This window comes from Rhineura floridana, chromosome 8, assembly GCF_030035675.1.
Source record: "Rhineura floridana isolate rRhiFlo1 chromosome 8, rRhiFlo1.hap2, whole genome shotgun sequence".
Classification (NCBI taxonomy): Eukaryota; Metazoa; Chordata; class Lepidosauria; order Squamata; family Rhineuridae; genus Rhineura; species Rhineura floridana.
The window spans coordinates 100,539,067-100,551,072 of NC_084487.1; positions in this window are offsets into that span (position 1 = coordinate 100,539,067).

Below are 12,006 nucleotides of genomic sequence, written 5' to 3' on the forward strand. Positions count from 1 at the left end.
CGGTATTAGATTTCATTCTTGCTGCTCATAGTAATTTTACAGGTTTTTACAGGTAGGTTTTGGACAATTTAAAAAGCGGAGAAAAGAAACATCAACTCATTTGAAATGTGGTGTTGGAGGAGAGCTTTGAGGATACCATGGACTGCAAAAAAGACAAATAATTGGGTGTTAGAACAAATTAAACCAGAACTATCACTAGAAGCTAAACTGATGAAACTGAGGTTATCATACTTTGGACACATCATGAGAAGACATGATTTATTTATTTATTTATTACATGTATATACCGCCCCATAGCCAAAGGTCTCTGGGTGGTTTACAAAATGATTCACTAGAAAAGACAATAATGCTGGGGAAAACAGCAGGGAGTAGAAAAAGAGGAAGGCCAAACAAGAGATGGATTGATTCCATAAAGGAAGCCACAGACCTGAACTTACAAGATCTGAACAGAGTGGTTCATGATAGATGCTGTTGGAGGTTGCTGATTCATAGGGTCGCCATAAGTCGTAGTCGACTTGAAGGCACATAACAAGAACAACAACAACAGGTAGATTTTTAGAGCTGAGTTTTCTACGTGCTTTTTGTACAGCTCTGATTAATTTTGTTACTTTTAGTTTGGGGAGATTTTACTTCTCCCTTGTCAGAACTGTTTCTTGCCAGTTTTGCGCAGAGCTAGGTTTTTTCCTGAGCTTTCACCTACGGACAGGTTTGCATAGGTTTGATTTTTATAGATTCATTTTCCTTTCTTCCTGATTGTATTAGACTGGGATTCCTGTTCCCTGAAATTCCACTCTGGACGGCTGGTGCTCCATTTGTCTGTTCAATTAAAAAGCTATACAATTAGGATAGCTGGAAAGATAGTGATCTTTAGCTCCCAGGTGGTGAGAGCCTCTGGCCCATGGACAAAAGTGGCCCTTCAGGCCCTCTACCTCACCCTCAGCACTCCAGCCTGTCCATGGCCTTCACTGTCCCCGCTCCGTTCCCTCAAGGGCTTTTGCCTAGCTGCAATGCATCCTTGGGCTGTGATTGTGCTTCACTGGAAAAGAGGGTTGCCTGGTCTCCAGTTTTTGCCTGGAGATTCCAGTTTTTAGGGGTCCTCTCTGGGTCTCCAAGTGAGTCACCCCAATCTCCAGACTCTTAGCTTTCATTTTAAAAAAAGTTTCTAGTAGGGTTGCCAGATCAGAAGCATCCCAAAACCTGAGATATCATGGGGCAGGCCCTAGTGATGTCACAGGGTGGGTCTTAGTGACATCATGGGGTGGGCCCTAGTGACATCATAAAGCATGCTTAAGCCAATAACATTTTTCTAAATCTTGTGATGTTAAAATCTGAAGCTCTCCTATAAAAGTTTACTACATTTTATACATGATATATTATAGATTAATTACAGAACTTCTGAAATATATTTTCCTTATGCTGGAAGCACTAGTAGTCTCATTTAAAAATCCCTCCACTTTTTACATTTTCTAGGTTTATTCACTCTCCCACACATGCTTCTTATTTTAAAATGTGTTGTCTTGGAGTGCTCCAAGCACTAGAGGCCTAAACCCAAGTATGGAAAACATCCCTTCTAGTCTAGCACTGGAAAGCACACCAGGGCAGTTGTTCCACAGAGTGTACAAACCTATAATAATTATAGATATGCCATGCATTCATTAGTGCATGGTGTGTGCACATCACCAGTGGCATCTTAAGGCAAAAGGAGGGGCTGTGTACCTAAGCCTCAGTGTATGAGGTGCAGTCAATGAAGGGGGGGGCAGAGGGAGCTGCCTGCCACCAAGTCAAACTATTGGGTACATCTACCTCTGTCCTACCTACTCTGACTGGCAGCAGCTCTCCTGGGTTTCAGGCAGGGAGTCTTCCCAAGCCCCACCTGGAGGTGAACCTGGGACCTTCTACATGTGAAGCAGGTGGTCTGCCCACTCAGCCACAGTCCTTCCCCAGGGAGTGTGGGGAGTTCCAGAGGGGGGAAAGGATGCCAGGGGTGGTTCAAGACATGTTTGAGGGAGAAGGGAAACTGGGGGAAGGGGGGCTCTTTTGGCAGGAGCCCAAACTGAAGTCAACCTGCAAGAAGGTGTGGCATGAGGGGGTGCCCACCTGCATTGACCCAAGTGTGTGAGGAGGGTTTGGTTCAGTTTTGTTTTTTGGGATGGGAGGGCGGGATACTATTAGAGGGTGGTTAATCCAGGCAGCGCCCTATCAGTCCTGGGGAGGGAGCAGCACCAGGGATCAAGGGTGGCTCTCTAGTCCTCATGGAGGATAGTGTGTTAAGAACCTAAGAAGAGCCCTGCAGTGCTGGATCAGGCCAATGTGGGCTTGTCCAGTCCAGCACATCCTCTTCTCACAGTGGCTGACCAGCTGCAGGGCCCCTGCGCTTCCCTTCCGCAATCTGCAGCAGGATAGCAGGGCGGGAGCTTCAGAGCCGCCCACCATTCCCCTCTTCACCTACCTTTCTCTCTGCTGTTTTTTGTAGCGCGCGCAGGTTTGCCATCAATTAAGATGGCGGCCGAGGTTTCCCTAAGGGGCTGAAGCCTCTGCCGCCATTTTGGTTGATGGCAGCAATGCGAGTGTGTAGCACACATGCGTGCCATCAACCAAGAGGGTGGCAGAGGCTTCAGCCCCTTAGGGAACCTCGGCTGCCATCTTGATTGATGGCAAACCTGCGCGTGCTGCAAAAAACAGCAGAGAGAAAGGTAAGTAGAGCAGGGGAATGGCGGGGGGCTTGGGATCTCCCGCCCTGCGGCCAGCCCTGCTGGGAGGCCATGCCACACCACGCCAAAAACCGGAGATCCAGGACAGAGTGTGTGGTCTGGCCAGGGAGCCAGAAAACACCCCCAAAGCTGGAGACTCTGGACGAAAGCCGGAGATCTGGTAACCTTATTCTGCATGCAAGGCAGATGGTCTACCACTGAGCTCTACCCTTCCCTAGCCTGTCTTCTTGAAATCAATGAGACTTAATTTAACTTGGCCCATTCATGTCCCAACATGATGTAAAAATGCCTATTTATTCCTTGATTGAGACCAATGAGTTTTAGAAAAAAGATGTTGTTTTTGTTGTTGTTATCATCATCATCATTCTGCAGAGACTTGTCAAGCATTTCCTCCAAGAAAGGAAACAAAAGATTCATTGTTAGGCCCAGATCAGTTCTGATCTGTGGATATGCTAAATGTGGCTGACTATAAGCAAGCAAAGTTTGAAATACAAAGGATGGCATCTTGCTCCTCATTAAGCAGCTATTTCCTGATCCTTTTAGAAATCATGGCAGGCTATTATGCATTCAGTGGTTCTTAGGTATAAAGCGATGGTACACCACTGAGGCTCTTTAAGTTTAAAACTTTGAACCCTGAACACATCCTGCCAGAGAGATAGGACTTTCTTGCCCACCTCTTAATGTCCCTCACCTAACAAAATTGCTGGCCTCAGTATTTTCCATATGAATCTTGCTACACCATGACAGTTCCAATTGCCTGTTTGGCTTTCTTTGAACTTATGAGGATTTAAAGTAAAAAAAGAAAAGAAAGTTATTTTACTTTTATTTTACGAAAAAGAAAGAAATGTTTTGCTTTCCTATTTGGGGCCGTGGAAAGCTTTGACCGTCAAGCGACCCTTTAAGCAGTGTCAAAATAAGCCCATCAGTTTCCTTTTAAATACTTTCCCCGTTTATTTGAGGCACAGGCTCGTAAAAGGCAGAATCCTGATTGTTAGTCTGTGATTAGCAGGAGCTTCTGCCTTTCACACTTCAATAGTTCAGATAAGCCTATTATTGAAATTCTATTTATCACAAAGACAAATTTCAATAGAGAAAATGTAAATGCAGACCGTTAAAAAAATATGTATCCAGAGCCACTCTATCAGACTGTGTTTGCATTACTTACAGCGTCCACAACACAACACATTCAACTCCTGTGCACATTTTGCACCAGTTAACACTTAGTTAATGGAATCCAGAACTATGCAACAGCTATAATTCTGACATAGCAATCAGCCCTCAACAAACAGATAATTTGATGCATTTAACAGTTTTTCTAGATGACTTGTTTATTAAGCATGCATCCTGATTTGCTGATGTAAAGCTTACAGTGATTAGACTACGTCTGGCATGGTGTTTCCATGCCTTTCTGTTAACCATTCATTCATTCCACATTTTTCAATGCATTTCCCAAATCATAAAAAGTGGATTTGTTGCTGTTGGGCAATAGAGCACTTTAATCCACTTTAAGTGTGCAAACCTCAATTTCTGGTATGCACTTGAATCCCTTCTGCAAAATACTTACAGTATGGAGGTACTGGGGGTCCCATTATCCTTACAAAGAACAGATCAGCACAGCTATTATTCTGCATCAGCATTCACCAACCTGGTGTCCCATCAGCCCCAGCTAATGATCAGGAATGATCGGAATTGTTGTCCAACATATCTGGAGGGCATTAGGTTGTTGTTTTATTTGATGATAAATATGTATTAACAATAACAGAAAAAGAGTGAGAATGCATTGAACAAATTAACTGGTCTATATAAAATAAATAAATAATGTGAGAGTTAAAGAGGGAAGGTAATCATGGATTGTATTCAACTGTCCCACTCAGAGATGTGCCCATTAACTTCAATGGGTCTACTCTGTGTAGGACTACTACCCAAGTATTAAACTGGAAATACAAGAGGAAATTCCCCCCCTCCAAAAAACAGCAACACAACAGGCTTTGCAGGGAAAACCAAAACCTTGTGTTGCCTGAAGTGTGAAATCCAATAGCACCTTCTGTTCCTACGACTAATATGGGTCATAACTCACAGGGAAATTTTCTGCACAATCTCCACTGACAATGAATGGGAGTGGTCTTGTACAGGTTCCTCTCATTTCATTGGGGATTGTACTGGAGAACCTCGCACTGGATCATGCCCCAGGGATTAGATCTGTCTGTTTCCTACTTTCCCACCATTTGGCATCCCAAATCTACCACCTGAGATTACCATCTCACTTGGCCTCATGATGGGACCACTTTGATAGTGGAAACTTAGTCACCTATGCAGATCTGGCATTACAAGGTCCAGGCATGGATGTGTTGGCTTATTTATATTATCCCAGCCTAATATTTTATGACCACAAATGCATTTTCTAGGAAATGGTTTGGGAAGTAGGAAATGAAACCTGTCTCTGTCTGAATTAATAATCCAGGTTTACACTATTTCCAATGCATTGCGGAGACAATATTATAAAGCCTGCAAAGGTTTTGACACATTTTTCAGAAGCAGGCAAGAGTCCACGTGATGTTAATCAGGTTGTTTATTAGTCCTGGATGAACAGTTCTGCAACCCATTTGATAAATACCAAAGCTCAAAGCATCACAGGGGAGGATCTCTCCATGCCTACAACAACTCCCTGATCTGCAGAATTAAATAATCACTGAAGGAAAACAATCCATTTTCCATCTATTGAGCTTTCTTCAGTGTATGAAACTTGTCTCTATCCAAATTAATAATTTGGATAGGGTTACATTTGCCTGGGATGAGATGCTTTGATTACAAAATAAGCTGAAATGTAGTGCTTGAGAGATGTGCTGCAATGCAAAGCCAAGCATATAATGAGTCAAGCAGTATACATCTCTATCCTAGGCCAGATTTAAGCTCTCTTCATGCAAAGGAGGAATCTCATGATTACTAGAGAGTAGGATCACACTCCTGGTCCTCATCATCAGGCATACTGTCTAGCTTCACCTATACAAATTTATCCAGTATTCATCTGCAGTTGCTCACATGTAGGCTTCTTCACTGCAGATGAATGCACTAATATGAAGTAGCAGGTCTCATGCATGTGGCAGAGACCTGCTCCCCAGGCATTGTGTAACTTCACATGAGTAATGCATGAAAGAGGCTATATTGTTATACATTCATTTATATACTGCTTAATACCAAAATAGTCTTTTAAGTGGTTTACAAGTATAAAAGCCAGTTACACAAGCATTAAAATGTAAAGAGCCATAATTAAAATACACAATAAAATGAATCCATTAAAACATTAAAATATAAACATCCACAATTTTTTGTTGTTGCTATGTGCCTTCAAGTCGATTACAACTTATGGCGACCCTATGAATAAGTGACCTCCAAGAGCATCTGTTGTGAACCACCCTGTTCAGATCTTGTAAATTCAGGTCTGTGGCTTCCTTTATGGAATCAATCCATCTCTTGTTTGGTCTTCCTCTTTTTCTACTCCCTTCTGTTTTTCCCAGCATTATTGTCTTTTCTAGTGAATCATGTCTTCTCATGATGTGTCCAAAGTATGATAACCTCAGTTTCATCATTTTAGCTTCTAGTGACAGTTCTGGTTTAATTTGTTCTAACACCCAATTATTTGTCTTTTTTGCAGACCATGGTATGCGCAAAGCTCTCCTCCAACACCACATTTCAAATGAGTTGATTTTTCTCCTATTCACTTTTTCCACTGTCCAATTTTCACATCCACACATCTCCCTATTAAAGCAACCCCATTTCTTCTTCATTTCTCATTTCCTGCATAAAATATTTTGTAGTTGCCTGATTGAAAATGTCCCATTCCTGTCCATTTTAATTCACCCACGCCAAGTATTGTAATGTTGATACATTCCATTTCTTGCTTGACAATTTCTATCTTTCCCTGGTTCATGATTCTCACATTCCATGTTCCTATTGTGTGTGTCATACAACTCTGGACTCTCCTTTCGCATCTGTGTGCATCAGCCTCTGGGCTTCCTTTTGGCTTTGACCCAGCTGTGTCATTAGTCTCAGCGCTACTCATACTTATCCTTTGTTCTTCCCCAGTAGCTTGGCGAGTGCCTTCTGACCTGGGGGTCTCATCTTCCAGCACTATCTCGTGTTGCATTTGGGATACTCTGTTCATAGGGTTTTCATGGTAAGAGATATTCAGAGGTGATTTACCATGTCTTCCTCTGAGTTTGGACACATCTTAGTCTGGTGTCTCAGCTTTGACCATTCTGCCTTGGGTGCCCCTGCTAGGAGTCTAGCCTCTTGGTCTAGACTCCTGACGGCATTGCTCTCAGCTTCTTCAACACTCTCAAACCCCTTCACTACGTTAAGGTGTGCATCCTAAAGGGGGATGTCCATAATTAAAATATGCCATAAAGCAACCTTATTAAAACAACACAATAATTAAAACAGTAGACTTGGGTGGAGAGATCAAAAGAACACTTGGATAAACACGTGCATCTTCAAAAGCCAGTGGAGTTCCAATACAGATGGGGCCTCTTGTATTTCAGCAGGGAGTACATTCCACAGCACTGGTGTCACCAGTGAAAAAGCCAGCCTCCATGTCACCACAAGCTCATTAGTCATGAGATTGTACATGAGTAGGCCACATTTGGACAGGCCACCTCTGTGTAGATGGTAGAGGTAGAACTGGTTCAGGACTCTGAGGTATCATCCACAATGGCCCAAAAGAGAAATTAATGAAAAGAACATATTAATGATATTCTGCATGGAGATGTAGCTTTTATTTGTTAAGCTGTAGGAACATAGGAAGCTGCCTTATACTGAGTCAGACCATTGGTCCATCTAGCTCAGTACTGTCTACATGGACTGGCAGCGGTTCTCCAGGGTTTCAGAGAAGGGTTTTCCCAGCTCTGCCTGAAGACTGAATTTGGGACCTTCTTCATGCAAAACCTGTACTGAGCTACAGCCCCTCCCCAACTATGCTTTACACATCCTTCATTATCTAAACAGTGCGCCCATATTGCTGCTTGGGCAATATAGGGAAGTTTATCTAAATGTAATTGATTAATTCAGTGAAAGGGATACAAAGTCACATGATCACTCAAATAAAATTTTGGCTGATATACATTAACAGAGAACATCAAAGGCAGCAGCATCTGTTGTGGGTCCTTCCTGTGCACTCAATAAAGACCTATAGCTAGCCTTGCTTCTGGTGAAGTGCACCTATATGATACATGTGTTTACATATATTTATTTATTTATTTATTTACTTAATTTATTATTTGATGTATATCCTGCCCTTCCTCCTAGTAGAAGCCCAGGGCGGCAAACAAAAGCACTAACAACACTATAAAACAGACTAAAATATATTAAAACAAAACATCTTTAAAAGCATCTTAAAAAAAGTTTAAAAACAATTTTTTTAAAAAAGAAGGTTTAAACACATACTAAAAAGCAATTCCAACACAGATGCAGACTGGGATAAGGTCTCAACTTAAAAGGCTTGTTGAAAGAAGAAGGTCTTCAGTAGGTGCCGAAAAGATAACAGAGATGGCGCCTTTCTAATATTTAAGAGGAGGGAATTCCACAGGGTAGGTGCCGTAACACTAATGGTCCATTTCCTAAATTGTGCAGAACAGACCTCCTGATAAGATGGTATCTGCAGGAGGCCCTCACCTGCAGAGCGCAGTGATCAACTGGGTATATAAGGGATAAGACGGTCTTTCAGGTATCCTGGTCCCAAGCTGTATAGGGCTTTGTACACCAAAACCAAAACCGTGAACTTGGCCTGGTAGCAAATGGGCAGCCAGTGCCATATAATCAATCATATGCCACATTATGCAAAACATGCAATTTATTTCACATGTACATCTAAAATGGCAAATTGTGAAGGTGTTCAAAGACTATCGCATAGGATAGATGTGAACCCAATGAGAGCCCTGATGAATGGATCACATCAGAGGCCCACTTAGTCCAGTTTCTGTTCTCACAGTGGCCAACAGATATCTACGAGAGGTCCTGTGTGCAATAGCACTCTCTCTCTCATGATTCCTCACAACTAGTGCTCAGAGATAGGGATGGAAGTCAAGTTTCGTTCTCTCAATTTCTCATTTTTCCATTCTTAAATTCAGTTCTCTACATTTCTGCAGCACTATGTGACTATGTGTGTTTTTAAACCCTCACGGAAATTCTTCAGTATTTTAGTGCCAATTTCTCTTAAGAAACACATTTTTGTATGTAGTTTTGACTAAAGCACACTTGTTTTTGCAAGCAATTTCTCCTAATATAACACATTTTTGTATGTTATTTTCACTAACATTCATTTTTATGCATATTTTCTGCTCATATATGCATTTTAGTAAACTGATCTGAGAATTTGTATAAGTGCAAATTTTGACCGATGGCTGTGTTTCAGTTCTCAGATTGTTTTGGAAAGTGTGAATTTGATAAATTTAGCTTTAAATGAAAACTGAACTGAATTTCTCCCCCATTCCTACTCAGAACCATACTGCCTCTGATGCTGGAGGTAATGTAATATACAGCCATCATGGCTGTAAACACACTAGTTGCCAGAGCAAAGCATTTCCATTAGCCACACCTGGAGGGGGAATGAGTTGATCTGCTGATCAGCTGTGAAATCTCTTTGAAGCTGAATTTAAAAAATGCACTCAAGCTGCTCCCACCAGATTTTATAGTAAAAAGGGGCGGGGTTTGACTAACATCAAGTGCCCCCGTTTACAGAAGAGAGAGATGGAAACACACTAGAACCGGCAGAACAGTGAGTCTGTTTCTAGCCCATGATTAGTCCTTTATAGTCTTCTCCAGTATGAATTTCTCTAATACCCTTTTCAAGTTGCCTGGGCAGCCATCACTACATCTCTCTGTCCAAGGACTTGGAAGTCAGGTGCCAGCCAGAGCTGAGACTACAAAGCTATGTGGATCATTGGTCTGACTGGAAGCTCCTTATAAATGAAAGCAAAGAAGAGAGACAGGGCCGGCTCCAGGCATGTGGGGACCCTTGGGCATCAGCTTGTCCTGGCCCCCCAGTGGGTGGGTGTGCGCGCGCATGCATACGCACGTGTATGCATGTGCCCCCATGCCCCCCTGGCCCCCCTACCTGTCTAGTCTTTACCATTGCCCTTAATGAAGATGGCGGCCGTGGTTTCCCTAAGGGGAATGCAGCCTCCACCGCCATCTTTGTTGATGGAACACGTGCGTGCTATGCACGCACATCTCTGCCATCAACTAAGATGGCAGCAGCAGCTTCAGTACCTTAGGGAAGCTGCAGCCGCCATCTTCATTAAGGGCAATGCTAAAAAGCTGGCCAACAGGTAAATTGGGGCGTGGAGGGGCACGGATTGCGGAAGGGGAGCAGAGGGCTCCTCAGGGGCTCCTCAGGGGCCCCTCAGGGGCTCCTGTAGCTCCAGGGCCCTCGGGCCAGTGCCCAACCTGGCCGCCCTTTAGAACCAGCCCTGAAGAGAGAACTATATAAAGTATATATATATTTCCTGTACAATCTATATAAGATCCAGTACTTAGCAATTGACATTTTCATACAAAATTAAGCAATGGAAGCCTAGGGCATAACAAATTAGGTACCATGTAGTTTCACTTACTTGACAGTGTGCAGCATAGGAAAGCATTCTTCCCTATAGGAAAGAATGCTAATAATAGCAATTTACTTATGAGGTTTAATATCACAAAATGTACCCCATTGCTGCTGTTCGGCTTTTCACTTATGTTTAACACTGCATAAGAAAATTTGATGGCAAGGAAAGCAAAAGGGAACAGCACCTTTCATAAAGTATCTGTAATTAGAAAGAACGGCATATGTTAGAAGGGTCTGATGCAAGCTTAAAACAAACTGGATCCTCAGCCAGCTCCAATCTTCCTATGTTGCATGGAAGTCATAGTCTTGGCTGCAGAGCATCATACTTACCTGCATCAGACACATTCATAAAGTTCCACAGGGTCTGAAAGAGTACGTTGATATACATTTGTATCCAGATGCAAATCTATGGGGCAACCACACTTGGAACACTGTGTCCAGTTCTGGTAATGACACCTCATAAAAGATGCTGCAGAGCTGAGGAAGGTGCAGAAAAGGGCAACCAAAGAGATCAAGGGGATGGACCTTTTTAGATTAGAAAAAAATGTCAGAAAGGGATAGAGATGTATAAAATATGCATGAGGTAGAGAAAGTAGACACTCCCTCTTTCTTAATTAATTCATTTATTATTTGATTTATATCCCACCCTTTCTTCCAGCAGGAGCCCAGGGCAGCAAACAGAAATGCTAAAAACACTTTAAAACATCATAAAAACAGACCTTAAAATACATTAAAACAAAACATTAAAAACATTTTTTAAAAAATGTTTAAAAATCTTTAAAAAGGGGTTAAAACATATTATTAAAAAAAACACATATTAACAAGCAATTCCAACACAGACGCAGACTGGGATAGGTCTCAACTTAAAAGGCTTGTTGAAAGAGAAAAGTCTTCAAAAGGTGCTGAAAAGATAGCAGAGATGGCGCCTGCCTAATATTCAAGGGGAGGGAATTCCACAGGGTAGGTGCCGTCACACCAAAGGTCCCTTTCCTATATTGTGCAGAATGAACCTCCTGATAGGATGGTATCTGTAGGAGGCCCTCACCTGCAGAGTGCAGTGATCGACTGGGTATATAAGGGGTAAGGCGGTCTTTCAGGTATCCTGGTCCCAAGCTGTATTATTATTATTATTATTATTATTATTATTATTATTATTATTTACATTTGTATACTGCCCCATAGCTGAAGCTCTCTGAGTGGTTTACAACAATTAAAAACAAATATACAAATATACAAATTTAAAAACACTTATAAAAAACAATTTAAAAACAGACTTTGTACACCAAAACCAGAACCTTGAACTTGGCCCGGTAGCAAATAGGCAGCCAATGCAATTCTTTCAGCAGCGGGGTGACATGTTGGCGATACCCTGCCCCAGTGAGCAGTCTTGCCACCGCATTTTGCACCAGCTGCAGCTTCTGGACCAACCTCAAGGGCAGCCCCACATAGAGCTCATTACAGTAATCCAGCCTGCAGGTTACCAGTGCTTGGACAACAGTGGTCAGGCTATCCCAGTCCAGAAATGGCCACAGCTGTCTTATCTGATGAAGCTGGTAAAAGGCACTCCTAGCCACGGAGGTCACCTGGGCCTCTAGAGACAAAGATGGATCCAGGAGCACCCCCAGACTACAGGTCCGTCTTGCCTCACAGCACGTCTTTCACCACTTGCGCTGTAGCCATCTTCCAGTCTGTTTC